Below are 5,884 nucleotides of genomic sequence, written 5' to 3' on the forward strand. Positions count from 1 at the left end.
GTCCAACGTTATCTTGTCACATTCAGTCCATTAGCCAATTTTCTGAAGCTTTGCTATTTATATTACACAAGACAAAAATAATAATAACAAATACATCAATAATTCTATGAGGACGTGCACTGTTCACTTAATAACTTAAATTCACGCGTGGCATTTGAACCACCCGTTTAATCATGAGCATGGGTCGCCCAGTAAGTAATTCCAACGCGAGCAAGTGTATGAAAACTTCACCGACAACACATGATCGACACAGATCTAATTATCTGTCAATTCAAAGGGTCCCTTTTTTTCCGTCGGATTGTTATTCCTGGCCGGGCGCAGAGCTGAGAGCTGGGTGGCTCTCCCTCGCAGCGAATGGTAGATTCCAATAAGCCTCGCGCCACAACAGCAGATTGAATGTCGCCCCCCGTTCAGGCTCCTAGTCTGCCCGTGTTTAATCAAACGAAGACGTTGACAAAACAAAATGTATCTGTGCACATTTCGATCTCTGTTTACTTAAAAGAAACCCACTTAAGGAACGGCGTTATCGCTTTGTTTGTAATTTAGTTCAGTATAATATTTGTTTAGTCACTCATTCCTTTTTTTCCGCTCTCCCCTCCCTCACATTTTTTTTTTTTTTGCCAAAGGCATTAGCTTACACAAAGTGAAGGAACTGTTCGCACCGGGTGGGGAAAACAGAAAACGAAAGAACTCAGCATCAGATACCGTCTTACCTGGAGAGAAAACTTTCCTCTTGGGGGGAAAAAAAGAATGCGGTAAAGAAAAATAAAAGGAACGTTTCTTCTAAACAGGTAAGAGACACGCATAATTCCTATGTATCTGTCATACGTGATGTAAGTACTCCTACTCTTCTATCGCTGCAGCTCAGTGCAACATCTTGCATTCAGTAATATCGCTGAAACAACAAGCCTTCGCATCAACGTGTGTCAACGGCGATATGTGTTGAAACGCATATCGATGCCATGACCGCTGCTGCCAGGTCTTAGGCTCTGGACCAGCAAGGATTACCCTAAGAGCGGCTAGACACGGCATGATGTGAAAACACGCGGTCTTCGTCACATAATGTATTCGTGAAACTGTCAATATTTCTTAATTTCTTGGAAGGGTTGGTGCCTCCGTGTTACTATAGTCACGGGAGTGCATGTTGGGAGTGCGTCTAGTTTAATAATCCGGCGTTCAACGTGACTGCGTCGCTGCCCGCCTAGCATACCTGCCCGACATACCAGCACACAAGCATTTCAAACAGGAAAACGCAGCGCTACGTTTCATCTTGTGTCCTTGATGATTGGAAAGCGCTGACTGCTCACTATAATCTCACGTTATGGTAGCATGTACGGGGGTTTCAATGCAGGGCAATAAAATATGCAATCGCAGATGCTACGTGAAGTGTCAGGTACACAAAGTTTTAGTCAATCCTCCTGAGAGGTGATTTATTGGGTTGTGAATATTTTGGTTGCAATCGGAGCAGCACGGTATCCTACAGTATATGAGGATATTCCACTAAGTACGTTGTTGTTGTTACCGTCTGATTGTTGTTAAAATGAGTCTTTTTTTTAGGTACAGCGGTAATCCTGAACAAATCGGTGTTTAAACGCCCTGGATATACGCTGCAGCTGTTGCATAAATGTGCAGTTCAATCTCTGCGTCGGTGCGGACCGCTGACCCGCGTGATCCGCAAACCTAGCGTCCGCGATCTCGGAGAGAGATTTTAAAATGCGCATTCCCGTCATTCCTCGCCTCCGTGAAATCGTGTCATTGCCCCGAGCCCGAGGTTGTTTTGGCAGCGCTCCCTGCTCGCTTGTATCTATTCCACATTAGGACCTGCATCATTAAACGCTTCCCAAAAGAAACACACAGGCTCTGTCTTCGAAAGGACTATATGTCAGCTGTTTTCTTGTTTTGCAAGGTACAGTAAACAGTAGTCCCCACATATATATATTTCTTTTCATAGCCATAGGCTGCATGGCTATGGACTCCTTTTTTCTTTTTTTTTTTCTTCCCCCTTTTGAGTGGTCACTGAGTGCCTTTGCCAAGTAAGGGAGAGAACGAGTGTTTGGGAGTGCACTGTGTATTCTGTCAGCAGTCAGAGGTCCTTTGAAAAAGTCTGAAAGCCTTCAAATTGTACCGGGGTCAGTTTTTTCCGTTAGCGTCTGTGAGCGGCTACCCATCACAGCTGATTGGCAGAAGCCATTTCTCCCCAGGTCATGTGACAGCAGCAGCAGCCCTGGCCCCGGAGTTTCCGGGGAGAAACGCGAGGATGTGGTTTTCTCCCCCTCGTCCCGCGCCTCCGTCCTCTCCCCGCGCATCCCTCCATCCCGCCCCGTCCCTCACATTAAAGTTTGCTGCCGTCGCTCTGCCATACGGCGCTGTCAGATGGGGATTAAAATGCGGGATGTGTGATGAATGGCCATAATAATAGGAATAGGGGTACCAAGTGGAACAGTCATGGGCCTACAGGCGTACGGCCGGCTGTCAGGGTTACAGTCACTCGCCCCGAAAGAGGAACATTTATAACTCTCTATTTTCTTTTTCTCCACAAAATAGGGAGACCTTAAAACTCATGTCACATCAGCTCATTTAAAGTTGTGTTCGACTTCCCCTTTATTTAATATATTTCTAATAATAATTTGTTATTTAGCTGATGGTTTCATCCGATGCGATTTCTAGACTGACCGGGGGACAAGGGCCTTGCTGAAGGGCCTAACAGCAGATCTTATCGTGGCTACACCAGGGCTTGAACCACCAACCTTCCAGGTCCCAGTCATGTACCTTAACCACTACAGGCTGCCCTTTCATTGTTATTGTTATACATTGTTGCATTACTGATATTCTTAGCAGACACTCTTCTCCGGACTGACAGAAAATACTTTAGCGACATCCATTTACACTTGGTGAGCGTGTTAGGTGTTGATTAGACTTGATTAGACTTCTTGGTCTTCTGCTGCTTGCGTTACTGTCACCTTCCTATCAGCTTTGACCAGTCTGGTCCTCCTCCACTGACCTTTCTCATTAACAAGGCATTTCTGCCCGCAGAAATGCGGCTCAATTGATGTTTTTTTGTTATTTGCACCATTCTCCGCAAACTCCAGAGACTGTGCTGTGTTTGAAAATCCCAGAAGTTAAGCAGTTTCAGAGATACCGACACCACCCTGTCTGGCACCAGCAATCATTCCATGGTCAAAGTCACTTAGATCACATTACTTCCCATTCTGACATTTGGTCTGAAAAACTGCTGAACCTCTTGACCATGTCTGCATGCTTTTATGCATTTAGTTGCTGCCCCATGATTGACTGATTAGATATTTGCATTAACAAGCTGGTGTACAGGCCTACCTAATAAAGTGCTCACTGAGTGTATTATGAAGCAGTGCAGGATCAGCACCTTGTTCATGAGTACGATGGCGGTGCCTCGGCTGGGAATTGAACTGGCAACCTTTCGGTTACAAACCCAGTTCTATAGCCGCTATATCGCACACCACGGCGAATACTGGGGTTGACTTTATTGCTGGACCGATCCCCTGCCTTAGGTGTGTCAAAAAACAAAACTAACCCCCTGTTGTTAGTGGCGGGCTGGTCAGGGTCTGGCAGGGCTGCCTATCGCTGTTGGTGAATGAGATGAATGCTATATAGATGCGGTCCGTTTACCGTCGTATGCTATACTGTACGTCAGACGTCTCTCTTCACGTACACCGGTACAGAAACGGAGTGGGTTAGGGGCCGCTTCTGTCGTTTAACCCTGATTTTGCCCCGTTGCCTGGGAGAACGTGCCGGTCAGAGGGGCAGGACGGGGGGCAGTCAGAGGGGCGGTCAGAGGGGCAGGATTAGTTTTGCCCCCTTGCCCAGCCAGTGCCAGGTTGGCAGGCAGTGGGTGTCTGGATTCTGTCACTCTAGATCTGGGTCTGGGTGGCTGGGCACTGCTTGGCATGGACCGGACTGCCTGTGTGGCACGGAGGGGAGAGGTGGGGGGAGCGGGGGTTTGGAGACCTCCTGTGCAGTGGATTTTTGCCATATTACTGTTTCTGACCAAAAGCAAACCAAAGAGGAAGACCAGGGGCCTGTATCACAAAGCAGGGTGCCTGTGTTAGATGGATAACTGCACTTAGTTAAAAGAACCCTCCCAAACCTGGAACATACATTGAAGTAAAAAGAGCCATTCTGTGCAGTTATCCAGCTGACTCAGTAATCCTGCATTGTGAAACAGGGCCCAGTTATCCAGCTAACTCAGTAATCCTGCTTTGTGAAACAGGTCCCAGTTTGACAAGGACTCACCTTCCTGAGTGAACAAGCCCCACTCTAGATTGTGACCGAAGCCTAACAGTGAAGATCCTTTCCATCCAATTCTGTACCTGAGGTTGTTCCCATGGATTTACATTTCCTCAAAACATAACGATTTGCATTTGCATTATCCGGAAACACCAGTAGAGTATGCTGATAAGACACAAAGTATGCAGTCAGGACGCCTGTAAGAGTCACATTAAAATCCATTCGCTGCCAGCCTGTCAGTGCTACGGGATATTTTCAAAAACGGCCCGATGGAGGTTTCGCGTCTTGAGATATTTGTTCACAAGCCTCGAACTTGAGGGATTACAGGGAGGCAGGAAACGTGTTGCAAAGTGTCTCTTTCCGGCAGAACAAACAGACAGAGCGCTTCGGGGTGGGCCGTATATTTATAGAGACGCACGAAGGCTACATCAGCGCTCTCATTAGCGCGTGAGCTTTTGGTTTGGTAATGAGAAAACAGTCGTAATGAATGAGGAGAGAAGTGCTTCCGCATCGATCACTTGGCACTTTTTCCGCTCTCCGCTCAGGCCTGCGTACACAGTCGCTTTTTTTAGCTGGCAGGTAACCGGGTTTAGGCAAGATAGCAGTGCTGTTTATTCCCTTTTTTGAAATCCGGAATGTGAAACCCCCCAGTACCATTGCAAGACCATCTTGCTGCTACAGTATAGTTTCCCCTGTTGATTTTTGGAGACATGTGCATCTCCCTCCTCCGCAGCAAGGGGTACCAGTCTGTGGTCCTGGAGGGCCGCTGCACCTGCTGGTTTTTGGTGGGTTTTCATTTCGTTCCGTGATTGGCTAAAAAGAGTCCACATACCTTGTGCTCAAGGCCTTAATTGACTGCTGATTGAAAGGAAACCACAAATCCCAGCGTACACTGCGGCCTTCCAGGACTGAGACAGGCTCCCTGCTCCTCAGCGTGTGAATGCCACACCACCTCTCTGATTCCGCAGTCCGCCTGCTGAGCTGAGCTGCCACTGTGTTGGAGGACTGCACTTCCTGGCCACAGTCGACCTTTGCAAGGTCACAGTGCTTTCGCACTGCACCGTGGGAGATGTAGTGTAGTGCTTGGATGCCCCAGCTGCTAACCTACACTCTTGGAAATAAGGGTATGTTCGTTCTTAAGGAACACATTTTCCAAATGTACCCTGAAAGGTACAATACTGTTATTTTGGGGAGAAATAAGTACCTTTTACAAACAAAAAAGCTACAAATGAATTATTAATCTAATGGCAAGCGGTACAGTTTCCTGTGGCTTTCGGGTACCCGCCCCAGCGATTAGCTTTTTCTGCGCATTTCATACCTTTTTTCCTGAGAGTGTAGCACACATAATACTGTGTCTGAATAATAGTTTTGACTTATGTTCATACTCAGACTTAATATTTCAATAATCAGGACGTATAGAATTCAAAAATAAACATCTTGCGCTGGTCACCTCGTTCTCAGCTCGACCCCCTGGCCTTGCGGAGGGTGACACGGACGTTGGCGGAGGTGCGTGGCTAATATAGCGGGGGCCCGCTTGTCCTGCTCCTCCCTGTGCGAGGCATGTCTGCTCTGGATATTTACACCTGCTGCCGATTCCCCCGGGCTGCCGGAGAAGGGCAAA

The 5,884-nt window shown here is 47.4% G+C and overlaps 1 protein-coding gene across 1 annotated transcript in view; it reads left to right on the top strand.

Moving 5' to 3' along the window:
- Positions 1–574: 574 nt before the first annotated feature.
- LOC133132572 (teneurin-2-like) overlaps positions 575–5,884 on the top strand; it is a 403,992-nt gene continuing 398,682 nt past the window's right edge. The window contains exon 1 of the mRNA XM_061248068.1: positions 575–791. The gene's annotated coding sequence lies outside the window, so the exon portion shown is untranslated. The remainder of the gene's footprint in view (positions 792–5,884) is intronic.

Source organism: Conger conger, chromosome 7 (genome assembly GCF_963514075.1).
Source record: "Conger conger chromosome 7, fConCon1.1, whole genome shotgun sequence".
Lineage (NCBI taxonomy): Eukaryota > Metazoa > Chordata > Actinopteri > Anguilliformes > Congridae > Conger > Conger conger.